At 43.6% G+C, this 16570-nt stretch overlaps 1 protein-coding gene and 1 long non-coding RNA gene across 6 annotated transcripts in view; one reads left to right on the forward strand and one right to left on the reverse strand.

Annotated features, from left to right (window-relative positions):
• Window positions 1-2031, reverse strand: part of KDM4A (lysine demethylase 4A) — a 41265-nt gene extending 39234 nt beyond the window's left edge. For 2 of the 5 annotated variants that reach the window (XM_082455026.1, XM_082455025.1), the window contains exon 1: window positions 1880-2031. The gene's annotated coding sequence lies outside the window, so the exon portion shown is untranslated. Of the gene's footprint in view, window positions 1-1585; window positions 1630-1879 lie in introns of those variants that run through there. The other 3 variants (XM_082455022.1, XM_082455024.1, XM_082455023.1) reach the window with 3 other exon arrangements.
• LOC309658057 overlaps window positions 1-16570 on the forward strand; it is a 271553-nt gene that overhangs the window by 88539 nt on the left and 166444 nt on the right. The window lies entirely within an intron of this gene.

The following is a 16570-nucleotide window of genomic DNA, read 5'->3' on the forward strand; positions in this document are numbered from 1 at the left end:
CTATGGGCTCCCTTCTAGGGCAAAGCTTTAAAACAGGATTCTAGATTCCCAAGAAAAGTTAGTTGGCTACCAGATTACAAAGTTTAAGGGTTAAAGAGTACCCTGATATTAGTAGCCTGAGCTATGATTTTTAAAACCCTGAAGTGAAATTATTCTCATATCTAAACCAAAATGCAGTTTCAGCACTGCTATACGAAGTCAAGCTAGAGACTAGTTCAACTGCACTGTACCCAGAACTCAAAGGACAAAATTTAAACAGGCAATAAACTGGCAATAAAGGGCAAACTTCATAACTGACTGGAGGTGAAATAAATACTACTTTGTTTTTAGATGAGGCCTTCAGTTAAGTAGGTGCATCCCCATTGCCTGGTAACACAATAGACTATTTTGACTGAATAAGAACCAAGCACACCAGCTCAAAGAAGCCAGTTTAGAAGCAAAAACCGTATGTCCTTTTCTTTACTCAATTCCCCCAATCTGGGTCCCAAAGCCATGGCAGTTCAGCTCCAAGAGTCCCCTTGAGAGCTGGAGCGATCAGAAGGGAGGTAACTGTGTCCAACCTACCAACAATCTAGTAAAAGGTTGGGAAGACAGCATGGAGTAGAACTGTCTTTGGTAGGAGAGAAGACAAGTCCCGGTACCCGCATCTCTCCGGCTTCCATTTCACCAAAAATAAAGTGCGTTCCTGCCCTGGTGCTTTCCTGCACCTCGTCAAACTTTGCATGGCAGATATACTGTAAGCCCTGTTTTACATACCAGGAAATTTACCCACAGTCCTGTAATGTGCTCCTAGTGCTCCTTCCATTACTCTGTGCTGCCTACAGCATAATCTCCACTTAAGTCTAAGCCCTTTGCAAGGGCAGATCCAAGTGTAGAGAGGAACCTAAAGTTTTATGCAGTCTTGAAGACCCTTTCTTTAAAAAAAGAATACAAAATATCTTACTCTTGCAAATTTTATAAAGACACATAATGATGTGAACACAGTGCTAGGGCCCAACGTAGGGCCTCCAAAACCCCTAATGGGGCTTCATCTGCCTCTGGCCTTATTCATCTTTGTAAGCCTAGAACCTAGAACAATGCACGGCACAGAGTAGGCACTCAGTAACTGTTGAGTAACTGATTTCTTTGCTCTTACCTCAATTGCTCATTCCTTTTCTTCTACCCTAGGATTCCCTTCCCTCAATCTATTCCCTGGGGAAAGTTCCCGTTCCCTGACACCTTCCTCCCCCCACCCAGCAACAAAGCCTACTGGTTTAAGAGAGCACTGCCCCAGAGTTAAAACAACTCTGAATACAGATCCAGTCTCTGCCATTTATTAGCTGTGTGACCTTGGCTGTGTAAGCTGCCCGAGTCTCAGTTTCTCCTCCTGTAAAATGGGGATCCCAACCTCCTTGCCCTGCAAGGTTGCTGTGATTAACTCAGATGATGCAAGCGAAACGCTAAGCACTAGGCCGGGTACTTAACAACTCAATAAAGGGAGTTGTTGCTAACAACCACCTCAAACTCCCGTCCCCTCCCCTCGCAGCTGCCCCCGCGGGTATCGCTCCCAAGGTAGCCCCCCGCTCCCAAGGTCCCCGAAGCTCACCGCGTAGACGCCTGGCCCCTCCCGGCCCCGCCGCCTAGGCGAGTGAGTCCGGGCCGCAGGAAGAAGAAAATAAGGCCCAGTAGACCCGCCCACCCTTCCCGACGTCCATTGGCTATACGAGATTGGAAAGGGCCAATCTCAGGACCCATTTCAGAAGCGCCTGCTCCCATTGACCGAGAACCATGCCTATCACTGACCGCTGAAGGCCGCCCTCCGCCCCTCCCCCACCAGGGCTCACGGTCACGGCTACAGAAGCAACAAACCTAAAGGATTCAAAAACCCTCTGGTTCTTACTTAAAGCCCACTGCCCCGGCAGGGCTAAGGCCCGACTTCTGCTGTCGCCACTAGCCGATCCCACTGCTTTTCCAGCCGGCGAAGGACGAAGCTCCGCCTCCTCTAAAGTAGGCCTCTGCGCAGTCGCACAGCGCTCCACAGAGTCAACCAATCCAGGGGCTGCTAGAAGCTTTCAAACAGCCAATGAACGCGCTCTGCAGCCGCCCCAAAGTATTGGCACATCAATCGGCTCAGCCTATGAGCGCCGGCTAGGGCTGTTGCCAGGAGGAAACGCTGTACCACTCGCGACCGCGGCCACTGAGAAATCTCTGCTGAATTGCAGAACTGGCCAATCGCAGGCGGGCTTCTGGCCGCCCGTAGGTAATCTGGATTAAAAGAGTTGAGTGCCTAGAAATGGGCTAGGTGGCCAGGGTAAAGGCACTGATGAGGTCGTTGTAGGATGTTTCTAACGAAAGGGTGGGGACAGTATTCTGCGGGGTCAGTAGAACCCTTACCTAAGGTAAAAGTGCGCTAGGGACCCTTAGGGGTGGCTTCCGAGGTCAAGGAGTTCCTGATAAGGTGACCAACCTGTCCCAGATTGCCCAGTACTGTCTCGGTTTTTAAAACGCAAAAAGTCCCGTGTCTTGGGAACGCCCTCACTTGCCGGCAAACCGGGACATTTCTTGAAAGGAGCAGTTCCTAAGGGAAAAGGAGCTCTGTGGGTCATTAGGACAAGTCCTGAGGGGGGATGTCCTTAGGGTCATTAAAAAGCAGTTCCTCCGTGAGTAGGGATTTGGGGGTCATTAGGAGCAGCTCTTGGGGTGGGGGGGAGAAGATCCCGGAAGTCATTAGACACACTTCTGGCGGGTGAGGGGGTTCCTGGAAGTCATTAGGAACTGTTCCTGAGAGGTAGTGAGTCGCCCTAAGGAGCCCCCAGATTGTCAAGGGTGATGGGGAAGGAAGCAGACAGGACACTCTGATAGGTCAAAGAGAAAAGTAGAATACCCTCAACCTGAGTCATGAAAGATGTACAAAGTTACTCCCAGATGAGTAGGGCTGTGGTGCACTGTAAAGAGCTTTGGAGGGACTTCCCTGGTGGTTCAGTGGCTAAGAGTCTGCATTCCCAGTGCAGGGGGCCCCGGTTCCATCCCTGGTCAGGGAACTAGATCCCACATGCCGCAGAGTTCTCATGCCGCAACTAAAGATCCCATGTGCCGCAACTAAGACCCGCCGCAGCCAAATAAATAAACAAATAAATAAATATTTTTAAAAAAAAGAGCTATGGAGTCAGATCTTGTTTAAAACCAGTTGCTCCTCTAAGTTTGGTTTTCCCACGAGTAAAAAGGAAAAGATAATACCTGCCTTGCAGGATTGTTGTAAAGATGAGAGTTAATATACGTTGGTAAAAAGGATGGTATTACATAGAATGGAATGGACATAAAACAACTGTGATTTATACCCTGGGGCTGGGCACATGCTGCCCCCCCCCGCCCCCCAAAGAAAGCATGGTTCTGTTTCAAAAAAGGCAAGAGAATGACTGTTGGGTAGGCAACCAATAGTCTTTCACAACAATTATAAAGGTTTTCTCTCTTGACCTAGTAAGGTAATAAATTAGATAACAGATTATATTGCTTAGCTCAGAAAATTGCTAAGAGAATGGCTGAAGAATCCAACCTGGAGTATATGTAACAAGGACAATCACCCCAAATCACCCACCACTCTCCTCAATGCTGCCCCCAAACATGAGGTGCTGTAGCTTGCCTCACTGACTGTCCTGGGCATGGATACAGTGGCTAGCACTGCTGTCACTACCAACTACTCCAGGAATTTAATCTTGTTACATTTCCCACTGCTGCCAAAAAGGATTTTCCAGGATCACTCTTACTTTGTATCACTAGCTTCCAGTTGGTGTGTGCACATGATAGGTGGAACCTAGATCCAGTTCTCTTGACATCCTCCCACAATTCTGACCAGTTTATCTTAGTCACCCTTTTAAGCTCATCTTTCCTTTCCCACCCCTTAAATGTTCGCATTTGAAGCAAAACTAATCTATGGTGAAAGAAGTCCGAGCTGGGTTTACCTTCGGGTGGGAACAGGGAATGATAGGGGGTAATATAAGGAATGTGTCTGGGGTGTTAGTAATGTTCTGTTTCTTGATCTGAATGGTGGTTATTACACTGGTGTGTTCACATTGCTTTGAGCTGTACACTTATAAGTTGTGCATAACATTCCATGAATACAATACCTTAATTTTTAAAATTAAATTACAAAATTAATTTTAAAAAGCAAATTATTTTTTAAAAGAAAACAAAATATTGATGTCTTCATGGCTCTCTGTCCTGGTTTCTAGTGTTTAGGTGTTTCTGGTTTCACAACTCTAGCAGTATGACCTAGGGCAAGTTACTTAACTTCTCTAATTCTCAGTTATAGCTAAAATTGGAATATCACTTCCCTTTCTTGGTTGTGAAAACTGAATGAGATAATGCAGACAGAGCACTTAGAAGTCAAATTGGCAGGTAGTAAGTGCTCAGTAAATGTTAGCTGTGAAGGTGGATTATGATGATGGTGTAATGATACAAAGCACTTAGCATAAAGCCTGAAACCAGAGCTCAATACACTTTCACTCTCAGGCTTCACTCATATGTGCACACTGATGATACCCATTCTGTGCTCCAGTAAAGTCTTCTCCCCTGAGTTCAGATCCATACATCGTCCTATCTCTGGACACACACACACACACACACACACACACACACACACACCGCCTGGGTGTCCTAGAGGTACCTAAAACCCACATGCCCAATAAATAACTAATCTAGTCACTCCACAAATGAGCTCCACCTACTAGGTCTCCTATCTCAGTGGGGCAGCCATCCACTGGATCACCTAAACCAAAAAAAAAACCAAAAAAACAAAAAGCAAGCCAGAAACCAGTATGCAACTAGGGAGTCCTTGATACAGTCCATCACTTCACCCATACAGAGTTCCACAAAACAAGTGCTTTACAAATGCCTGGATTTGTTTACATGCTCATATTCCTCCATGAGACAAAAATCTCTCAAGAGGATCACTTCGGTCTTATTGGTCGTATCATTTAGGAATGTGTTCCATTGCCAGAAATAGAAAACCCTAGCAACAGTGGCTTAAACAAATACAAAGTTATTTTTCTCAAATGTAATAAGTCTGAAGGGGGCATTTATTGGCATTGTCTCAGTGCTCCACAAAGTCACCAAAGATACAGGCTCCTTCCACCTTTCTCCATCATACTTCACAACCTGGCTTTCACCCTCATGTGTGCACCTCATGATCATAAGGTGAGTGCTGAAGCTCCAGACATCCTGCCCACATTCATGGGGATATGGAGGAAAGGGACAGTATCAGCAGCACCTGTTACTCCTATCAGACCCAGCAAAAAGTCTCCCAGAATCTGTCCACCTACCAGTAATGAGTGGAACAGAAGTATCCCTGCTTTCATGGTGTTTACAATCTAATGATGGAGACAGACATGAAATAAGTGTTCACACAAATAAATAAAATCACAAAAGTTGTGCTTGCTACAAAGGAAAAAAAGAGGGGAGAACAACTTTTAAAGTGACTTGCTAGCAACGGTGGTAGGATTTGGACATTAAACTGTCATTGTGGCATAAAGTTCATGGCACGCTTCTAGCTCAAGGGTTCTTCCCTGGAGCTTCATTTCTTCTGGCACCCAGCACAGTGCCCAGCACATAGTAATCATTACATCAGTAATAATAGTGGCAATAACATTAGCTTAAAAAGTTAACTACATTTATTGAGCACCTACTATGTTCCAAACATTATGCTAAATGCTGTATATACACAAAAATTGTTTACATTGTCATTAACATTTTTCTTTTCATAAAAACTTTTTATAGGGGTATAATTTATATACCATAAAATCTGTCTACTTCAAGGGTATAATTTAAGGATTTTTAATAAATTTACCAAGTCATGCAGCCATCAACCAATCCAGTTTTGAACATTTCCATCACCTCAGTGAAATCTGTCACCTCAATAAGGTCCCTTGTGTCCAGTTACAGTCACTCTCTATCCCCATTCCCAGCCCCAGGCAACCATTCATCTACTTCGTGTCCATATAGATCGGCCTTTTCCAGACATTTCATATAAATAGAACCATACAGTAGATGGTCTTTTGTGTCTGGCTTTTTTCACTTAGCATAATATTTTTAAGATTCATCCATGCTATAGCATGTATCAGTATTTCATTCCTTTTTAATACTGAATAGTATCCTTTTGTAGTACTGATTGACATTGGGTTGTTTCCCACCTTTTGGCAACTATGAATAGGGATTCTGTCAACATTTATGTGTGAGCTTTCATGTGAATGTATCTTTTCATTTCTCTTGGATAGATAATTAGGAGTGGAATTTCTGTGTCGTATGGTAAATTCCTGGTTATCTTTTTAAGAAACTGCCAAACTGTTTTCCAAAGTGGCCATACCATTTCACATTCCCATCATCCCTTTCTCCACATTCTTGCCAACATTTGTTACTGTCTTTCTGATTATAGCCATTCTAGTGGGTGTGAAGTGGTATCTCATTGGGATTTTAATTTGCATTTCCCTGATGACAAACAATGTTGAGTGTCTTTTTATATGCTTATTAGCCATTCACATATCTTCTTTGGTGAAGTGTCTATTCAAATATTTTGTCCATTTTTTAATTGGGTTGTTTGTCTTAATATTGAGTAGTAAGAATTCTTTATATATTCTAGATACAAGTCCTTTATCAGATATAGGCTTTGTAAGTGTTTCCTTTCATTCTGTGGCTTGTCTTTTCATTTTAATAGTGTCTTTGGAAGCACAAGAGTTTTTCATTTTGATGAAGTCTAATTTATCAATTTTTTTCTTTTATGAATTGTGCTTTTGGTGCATTGACATTAACATATAGTTCTGTCCTGCCTCCAAAATTTATCCAGAACCCAGCACTTCCCTCTGCCTCCATTGTCACCACCTGATCCAAGCCACCATCAGCTATAGCCTGACCAGGATAATTCCTGCTTCTACTGGGCCCCCTGCAGTCTGCTCAACACTCAGCAGGCAGAGTGATTCTTTAATACTAGATGCCAGATCATGTTACTCCTCCTCTTAAAACCATCAAATGACTTCGCATCTCATTCTGGAGAGAAGCCAAGTCCTCATAATGGCCTACATTCTTCCCCCACCCCCATCCCTGTATAACTCCTCCCCCAGCTCTCTGCTCCAGTTTCCTACTCCCCTAAGTCTGAATGGCTTGTTCCCTCACCGGCTTCAGGGCCTTGCTGATATGTCACCTCCTCAGTGAAGCTTGTCGGGACCACCACTACATGCTTAATTTATTTGCTCTATTTATTTTTCTATTATTTAATTCTCCCCATTAGAATATCTGCCTCTATGGGGGCAGGGATCTGTGTTTTGTTCACCAAGATCCTCAGCACCTTATAGCTGAGGAAACTGGGAGGCAGGGAGGTTAAAAACCTGAAACAAACACTGAGCCTGAGAATATTTGTCGAATAAATGAATGAATGATGAACTGAATGAGTAAACGAACAGGAAGGACTATGTTTGTATGTTAATGATGCCTTTGGTGTTCACCTCTGGGTCAGTCACATTCCAACCCTTGCCTCTGGACACTAGCTGCTGAATGTAAGCTTTTTTCTCCAGAGCTTTGGGAGGCTCTGCACAAAGGGCCTGACACTAGTTGCCCAGGAAAGAAGCCATGATCCGTAAGCACTGGAAACAGATTGACACAGCCTGACCTGCTCAACCTGGATCACTGGGGTGTGGGTGCGCGGGAGCTTCTGCAGCCAGGTCAGTCCACGTACATAGGAAGAGAATCCAGCCTCAATTCAGCCTTGCAGACAAAGTCAGTTGGAAAGACCAGGGCTTTCTAGCCTATGAAATATAAAAATACAAATATAAAAATGCTCCAAGGCAGACACACACGTACCCACAAATACACCCTGGATTTCTACATTTAACAAAAACACAATTTTCCTTTCTGGCTCTGATTTATTCTCCGGCCATGCAGAGGATGGCTCAGTGTTCCAGGCAGAGGCACAAAAGCCTTGGAGAGCTGCAACAAGAGGCGCCCCGCGGGCCACTTCTACATCACAATCAATCACTCCCTTCTCCTTTGCTTCCACCAACTTTCTATTTGGTTTTTGTTTTGTTTTGCTTTGTTTTGAAACAAACAGGCACCAAAATATCTTCATTTCAAAGCCAAACCCCATCCATTTTTCAAGACCTGACTCAAATTCTACCCATTGTGCATTCTTTTTTTTAAAGACTTTTTAAATAAGCACCTCTGGGTGCTTATTTTGTGCCGACTCTGGGGATACAAAGATGAGGACAGTTCTATCCCTCTAAGTTACAGGCACCTCAAACTCAGCAAAAGCAAACTCTTGGTTCTCCTCTAAAGCCACTCCTCCCTTGGTGTTCCCTGTTTCAGTAAAGGCACCAGTCTTCATCCAGATGTCCAGAGTCTGTGCTGATTCTTCACTCTTGCAGCCCACATCCAGTCCTATTGACCTTACTTTCAAAACTCTATCCTGAACCTACTCTTCTTACCACTCCTGGCACTACCATCCCACTTCAAGCCACATCACCTTTCTTCTGGACCCCTGCAACCACTGCCCCTTCCACCCTGTTCTCCAAAGAGCAGCGAGGGTGATCTTTCTAAAGAGCGAATCTGAATTCAGTGCTCTACTGAGAACCGTTGAAAAGATGTCTGTGCCTTCGCCATGAACTCCAAGCCCCTTGCCCTGACCTACCAGCTCTGAGTGATTTGGCCCCTGCCCGCTCTCCACCCCATCCTGCCCCACTGCCCCTTGCTCTCTGGGCTCCAGCCTCGCTGGCCTTTGTTCTGTTTTTCTAAAACCCTCCTTAAAAGAGCTGTGCCCCCCTCTGCCTCAGGGCCTTTACTAAAGACCACTTCCTCGCAGAAGCCTCTCTGACTCCCACTCCAGCTCTGTGCTGTTCTCCTTGCTTTAGGCACTTTTCCTGTAGAGCATCTAGAAGAGTCTGTCATTATGTATGTGTGTAAGATTTTTGTGACTGATGTCTGTTTCCCACCAGACCAAGCCGCTAAGGAAAAGGACTTTGTTTTTTCACCATCAAATCTCACCACTTTGCACAATGCCTGGTTCATAGTAAGTACTCATTGAATATTCCAGGGATATTATTTGCGGAAAGAACAGATAAATGAAGCCACCCGGATTGCACTTTGTATACTAGTTAAGCATTCAGGCTCTGGAGTCACACAGATCCAGGTTCAAATCTAGGTTCTGCTTCCCTTGTAGCTGTGTGACTTAGGGTGAGTTGCTTGACCTCTCTGAATCTTTGTCTTCAGCTGCTAAAGGAGATACTGATACGAGCTACTATACAGGGCTGTTGGGGGAAATAAATTTCAACAATGCAGGTAAAGTGCTTGGCACATTTAAGTGGTTAGTGATGCTAGCAGGTATTATTATAGCCCATCATAGGCGTATACCATGTGTTTGTTGGATTTAAATCTTTAGGACCACATAGGAGCTCAGACTGGAGTAACTGCAGAGACTGCCCTGAAAATGTGCCAGAGAGGAGGCTGGAAAGGACCATCCCTGGAAAGAGGCCTGGGACACAAGGTCTTTGGGGGGGAAACTGAGGAGCCTACTTCTGGGGCCAAAAACCCCCTCACAGGTCAAAGTCCGGTCCAGGTCCTGGTTGATCCTCATTTATTTCTTTCTTTAAAAAATATTGTTCCTACTCTTTGACATAAATCACAGCAAGATTTTTTTTGATCCACCTCCTAGAGTAATGGAGATAAAAACAAAAATAAACAAATGGGACCTAATGAAACTTAAAGTTTTTGCAAAGCAAAGGAAACTACAAACTAGATGAAAAGACAACCCTCAGAATGGGAGAATATATTTGCAAATGAATCAACAGACAAAGGATTAATCTCCAAAATATATAAACAGCTCAATATTAAAAAAACAAACAACCCAATCAAAAAATGGGCAGAAGACCTAAATAGACATTTCTTCAAAGAAGACATACAGATGGCCAAGAAGCACATGAAAAGCTGCTCAATATCACTAATTATTAGAGAAATGCAAATCAAAACTACAATGAGGTATCACCTCACACCAGTTAGAATGGGCATCATCAGAAAATCTACAAACAAATGCTGGAGAGGGTGTGGAGAAAAGGGAACCCTCTGACACTGTTGGTGGGAATGTAAATTGATATAGCCACTATGGAGGGCAGTATGGAGGTTCTTTAAAAAACTAAAAATAGAATTACCATATGACCCAGCAATCCCACTACTGGGCATATACCCAGAGAAAACCATAATTCAAAAAGACACATACACCCCAATGTTCATTGCAGCACTATTTACAATAGCCAGGACATGGAAGCAACCTAAATGCCCACTGACAAATGAATGGATAAAGAAGATGTGGTACATATATACAATGGAATATTAGTCAGTCATAAAAAGGAACAAAATTGGGTCATCTGTGGAGATGTGGATGGAGCTAGAGACTGTCATACAGAGTGAAGTAAGTCAGAAAGAGAAAAACAAATATCGTATATTAACGCATGTATGTGGAACCTAGAAAAATGGTACAGATGAACCAGTATGCAGGGCAGAAATAGAGACACAGATGTAGAGAACAAACATATGGACACCAAGGGGAGTGGTGGTGGTGTGATGAATTGGGAGATTGGGATTGACATATATACACAAATATGTAGAAAATAAATAACTAATAAGAGCCTGCTGTGTAAAAAATAAATAAAATAAAATTCAAAAATTCAAAAAAAAATATTATTCCTTGGGAAATCTCCATATGAGCCATTCTTACCGTTGGTGTGGGGCATGGGGAGAAAAGGAGTTCGTTAGAGAGTGGAGTTTGCTGCGGTGGATGCAGACCCCTTCCTAGTTAAGGAGGTTGGGGGTGTGGGAAGTCCCTCTAGGAGCTGACTCAGGGTGTGTACTCAGGGTAAGACTGAAAGGAAGGGCCTCGGAGGAGCTGGGAGTAGAGATTCTAAGGATGAGTATTCTGGCAGCCCAGCCATAATCCCACCCAACCATCAGATTTACTTCCTGCCTCAGGGCCAGGTCAAACACCTCCTCTTTTATCCTTTTAGCAAACCTTCATTGAGTCCCTGCTTTGGGCTGGGAGGCAAGTGAGACAGGGTCCTTGCCAGAGGAGGAGACAGATGAATCAAACAATAATTATAATGTCAATTTGCATTTCATTTCTGCACCACAGCCTACATAATATCTTTGGTATTTTCTTTTCCTATCTTAGTATGTGAACAGCTGAAGAAGCAAGAGTAATAATTTCCGCACAGTGCTATGGTTACTGGACCAACAACACAGCTGGATGTGAGGCTGTCTGGCCGAGGGTGGGGGAGGTAGGGGTCAAAAGAGGATTCCTCAAGGACTTTCCCGGGTGAGGTGTGCCAGGAAGGGCATTCAGGCACGTGTGACCACAGCCTGGTGTGTTTGTCTACCACGGACACATTCTTATGAAAAAAGTACACGTCAGAGGGAGAGAAACTAGAAAATGCGTTTAAAACAGGGAGCATCGAGGGGCAGGCCCTGGGGCGAGCTGGAGGGCCTCACCCATGTTTATGAGGGGCACGCTCCCGGGGCGTCCTCTGCCTTAGAGAGATACAACTCCTTTCCTCATCATCCTGCCAAGGAGCTGGCTGCACCCCCCTAAAATATCCAGTCCCAGTCAGCAGCCCTGCTCCAGGTCAAAACCACCTCTGAGCCAGGGCAGAATGACAGAGCTGGTGGACACCTTAGGGAGGTCACTGAAACCCGGCCTCAAAATGTCCCGCCTCAATGCAGCGACCAAAGGCCGTGGGGATGTGACCTCAACCTTCACGAATCTGACAACCCAATTGCGGAGCAATAGACCAGGCACCTATGCTACTGGGGCCCCTAACCATTCCTGGGCAGCCTGGGAAGGCTTCCTGGAAGAGGTGACATCCTGGCCTCAGGAGGCCTGGGGCTAGAGGGCAGTCAGCGAGGTGGTGGGGTGAGAAGTTTCCAGGCAAAGGGAGGGCATGATGTGTGAAAAGAAAAGATGGGAGAGAGAGAGAGAACTAGGAACCCAAGGGAACTACACTACCACGTGGTTGGACCTTATTGCTCTGGAGTGACAGGATGCCAGATCCAGCAGGACCTCGTAGCCTTATAAGAAACTGGATTACATTTAGATGAGAATAAAATGGTTCTAAGGAGGGTTGACAGGATCAGATTTGCACTTTGGAAGATTTGCTGTTTGGAGAACGGATTGGAGGACCACCAAGGGAGAGGGCAGTAATCTGTCCTACCTGTGGGTGGAGGACCCCCATTTGTCCTGGAGTTTTCAGAACTTTTTCTGTCTATGACCTTCTTGGCCCCACCTGTTAGCATGGAAAAAAGTAGTGTGGAGATTCCCTTTTCACAGCTGAGGTCCAGAAAGGCGTGTGTGTTGGGGTGCCGGTGGGGAATTGCTGCAAAGAAACAAACAAACAAAAAACCCAAACAGAGAGAATCATCACCTGGAAAAATCACTGCTAACATTTTAGTGTATATCCTTGCCAGTGCTTCTCTAATTTACAAATGCCTTAAGGAACTCTCAAAATACAAATTCTGATTCAGTAGGTCTGGGGTGGGGCCTGAGATTCAGTTTCTAAAATGCTCCCAGGTGATGCAGATACTGATGGTCTCCATATTCACTTGAGCAAGGCTGTAGACTTTATTTATGTGTGTGTGTCTATTTTGGGTTGTTTCTAACTTTTCAGTATTATAAACAATGCTGCCATGAATCTCTGCCCAGAGATTTTTAAAATATTTGTACGGTCGTTTCCTTTATATACATTCTTAAATGTGTATCACTGGGTCAAAGGTAAAGTATATTATAAGGCTTTGGATAGATATTGCAAATATTCCCCCCAAAGGGTAGAACCAGATTATGTCCCCACTAGCAATATATGAGTGCTCAGATCCCCACATCATATTAACACATAACTTTTGCCAAATTGATAGTTGCACAATAGTACCTCAGTGTTCTTTCAATTTGCACTTTGATTAATAGAGAGACTGAGTATCTTCCCCAGTTTTACTGGAATTTGTGTATCTTCTTTTGTAAATTGCCTATTTGTGTCCATGCCCATTTTCCTATTAGGGTGTTTACTTTTGTTCTTATTGATTTGAAAGCTTTGGATTTAAACCCTTGATTGTTACAAAGGTTTAGCATAGTGTGCTTAAGAAACCACGGTATTTAGGGGCTTCCCTGGTGGCCCAGCGATTAAGAATCTGCCTGCCAATGCAGGGGACATGGGTTCGAGCCCTGGTCCGGGAAGATCCCATATGCCACGGAGCAACTAAGCCCGTGCACCACAACTACTGAGCCTCTGCTCTAGAGCCTGCAAGCCATAACTACTGAGCCTGCACGCCACAACTACTGAAGCCTGCACCTAGAGCCTGTGCTCCGCAACAAGAGAAGCCACCGCAATGAGAAGTCCCCGCTCGCCACAACCAGAGAAAAGCCCACGCGCAACAACGAAGACCCAACGCAGCCAAAAAAATAAATAAATAAAATTAATAAATTTATAAAAGGAAAAAAGAGAAACCACGGTATTTAGATAAACCTTGAGTAAAGGATTCAAGGAGAGATGAGCCAACTGTTGAAGAAAAACATCACGGTCTAAAGCGCCAGGCTGTGGACCCTGGGGATGCTAAGAGGCTGCATTGCATGCATTACAGCCCTCGTTCTAGAAACTGGGATGGCTGCACACATCAGACAGCATTTCCTCCCTCTCAGCAGGGCTGGATGAGCAAGCTTACTTCTGATCCCAAATTTTAGGCTTCATTTAGACTCCAACCAGCTTTTCTTTCTTTTACGTTAACATATATTCTTCAGATACACTGCTGTCAATTTTATCTGCAACCAAAATCGAGGATGGAATTTTCAAAAAATAATATCTAGTGGAAGAAAAACAGGGGACTAGCACTAATTAGTTTTAACAGAAAAGTATAATGATGGGGGACTAGCTGTATCCGGTAGGAAAACAAAGCCACAAAAGTTAAATGAGTAGTTCTGGCTTTGACTAGACAGACAGATGAATGAAACAGACTTGAGGCCCAGAAATAGATTCTGTACTTATAATGACCTCATATGTGATTAAAAAGGAGGCATTACAAATCAGTACAGGGAGAAAGGTGATCTAAACAAATAATTATTTGGGGGGAAAAACCAGTTTAGATACTCACATTAACCATACACCAAAGTATTTTCAAACATAAAAATTCCAAATATAGTAAGCAGATGAACTCAGATTGATGGAGAAATCAGGGCTGAGAAAACCACAGCCCAAGATCCTTGAGTCAAGGGTCATTCTTCCCAAGAGAAGCCTGGACTGGGTTTAAGTTCAGAATTTACAAATAAAAAATCAAAGAGGGAGACCAGGTAAACATCAGGGTAACTTGATAAAGAAACCCATTAGCAAAACATCAACAGTGTCATATAACCCTCCTCCTTCAACAACTGATTCATACAGAACTGGAAACCATAGCTTTAAAAGTTTCTGGGGACAATCTTTTTTTTTTTTTAATAAAGAAGCCCTTGCCAGACAAAGTTAAAACTGAGAGTGAATGTAAGAAAGAGATAGTGTGAGGAATACAAAAATCAGAAAATTTATAATCCTATGGGAAAAAATTTTGTGAGAGGTACTCCACCAAAGTAAAGAAAAAGGCTCAACATGCTGTGTAAGAAACTGCGGCAGCTGAGTATGCTCCAGAAGGGAAGGAAATAAAGAAAAAAGCAGAGAAAGACTTATTTGAAATTGAACCTATTTATAGGTTCTCGATGTTTAGGATGAAAGACTTAATTATACTAACAGATCAGAAAATATTATAAGCCTTGACAATGTGAAATAAAAAATGGTAGTTGGACGAGAGAGGAGAAAGAATCAAGGAAAGTGAGCTAATATTCTCGTTCTTCATAGAGGGTAATCAATAGGATACTGCTTAGGGTGATAAATCAGGAAATAAATGTTTAAATATATTGTTTAAAGTAATGAGGGAGCCCCCAAAGAATTAAAAGTAATAATATATGTAACAAAATCAGGAGGAACAGGTGGGAGTTCACATAAATTGACCAAATTCCACAGGTTTTATTGTGAGGACTCACCAGGTATATCTACTAAAGGTGCAACTTTAGTTGAAGGTGCAACTCTTCAACTGTTTGAAGATGTACTGCTTACACCCGAAAAGCTAAAATCAGAAGCTCCAGGAGGGACTTCCCTGGTGGTCCAGCCGTTAAGACTTCGCGCTCCCACTGCAGGCAGCCAGGGTTCAATCCCTGGTCAGGGAACTAGATCACGCATGCCGCAACTAAAGATCCCACACAATGGGGCTTCCCTGGTGGCGCAGTGGTTGAGAATCTGCCTGCCCATGCAGGGGACACGGGTTCGAGCCCTGGTCTGGGAAGATCCCACATGCCACGGAGCAACTGGGCCCGTGAGCCACAACTACTGAGCCTGCGCGTCTGGAGCTTGTGCTCCGTAACAAGAGAGGCCGTGATAGTGAGAGGCCCGTGCACTGTGATGAAGAATGGCCCCCGCTCGCTGCAACTAGAGAAAGCCCTCGCACAGAAACGAAGACCCAACACACCCAAAAAAATCAATCAATAAATAAATTTATTAAAAAAAAAAAAAAGATCCCACACGCTGCAACTAAGACCTGGTGCAGCCAAATAAATAAATAAATAAATATTTAAAAAAAAAAAAAAAGAAAAAAGAAAAAAAAAGCTCCAGGAAATGAAACTGGAGTTGGGGAACGAGGGAGGAAAGCATAACTTTTGTTTTGTATCCTTTAAGACTGTTTGAATTATTTTTATTAAAGAAGACGTGTGCAGCCACTTTTTCTTTAATAAAAAAACTATATTGATAACCATTTAAAAAATTATGGCACATCTATAACAGAAGAGTATGTAGCAGTTTAAAAAATGTTAAAAAACTAACATGTTTAAGTCCCCAATATACTTAAATGAAAAGGGCAATTTGCAGAAAGATATGAACAATACGACTATAGTTGCATAAAAAATAGTTTATATACACGTTTGTATATTCGTAGAAAACACGCAGAAGAATACAGACTAAATTGGGACTCCCTCCAGGGAGTTGGGGGGCAGGGAGAGGATGGGGACTTTAATGTTTTATACTTCTATGTGGAAGATTTTTGTTGTTTTCAAAAATGAATTATTGGTGGTACCATTTTAAAACTTTGTTCTGTTAAAAATTAGAGTAATATTAATTCTTTACCGATTATTTGGAAAATTATGAAGAAAAAAAATCACTCAACCTCACAACTCTTGGTGTATTTCCTTCCAAATATTTTTTTTCTCTGTGCATCTGACTCTGTCTCTAGCCATGGGCAGGTGGCAGTGGGGAAGGAGCCCTGGAGTCAGGCAGACCCACCAATTCCAGTTGGGAGCCTGGAGTAAGTTACTCAACCCTTACGCACAGCTTCCGCATCTCAATAAATGGCAACTTCATCCTTGCAGTTGCTCAGGCCGAAACTGTGGGGTCAACCTTGACTCCTTTCTCTCACCCAGTCCAGAAGCAAATCCTCTTAGTTCTGCCTCTAAGACGGAACCAGTATCTGGCCACTGCTCACCATACCTGGATTTCTGCCGAAGTCCTCC

This window comes from Balaenoptera physalus, assembly GCF_965194825.1.
Source record: "Balaenoptera physalus genome assembly, chromosome: 1".
NCBI classification, from domain to species: Eukaryota; Metazoa; Chordata; class Mammalia; order Artiodactyla; family Balaenopteridae; genus Balaenoptera; species Balaenoptera physalus.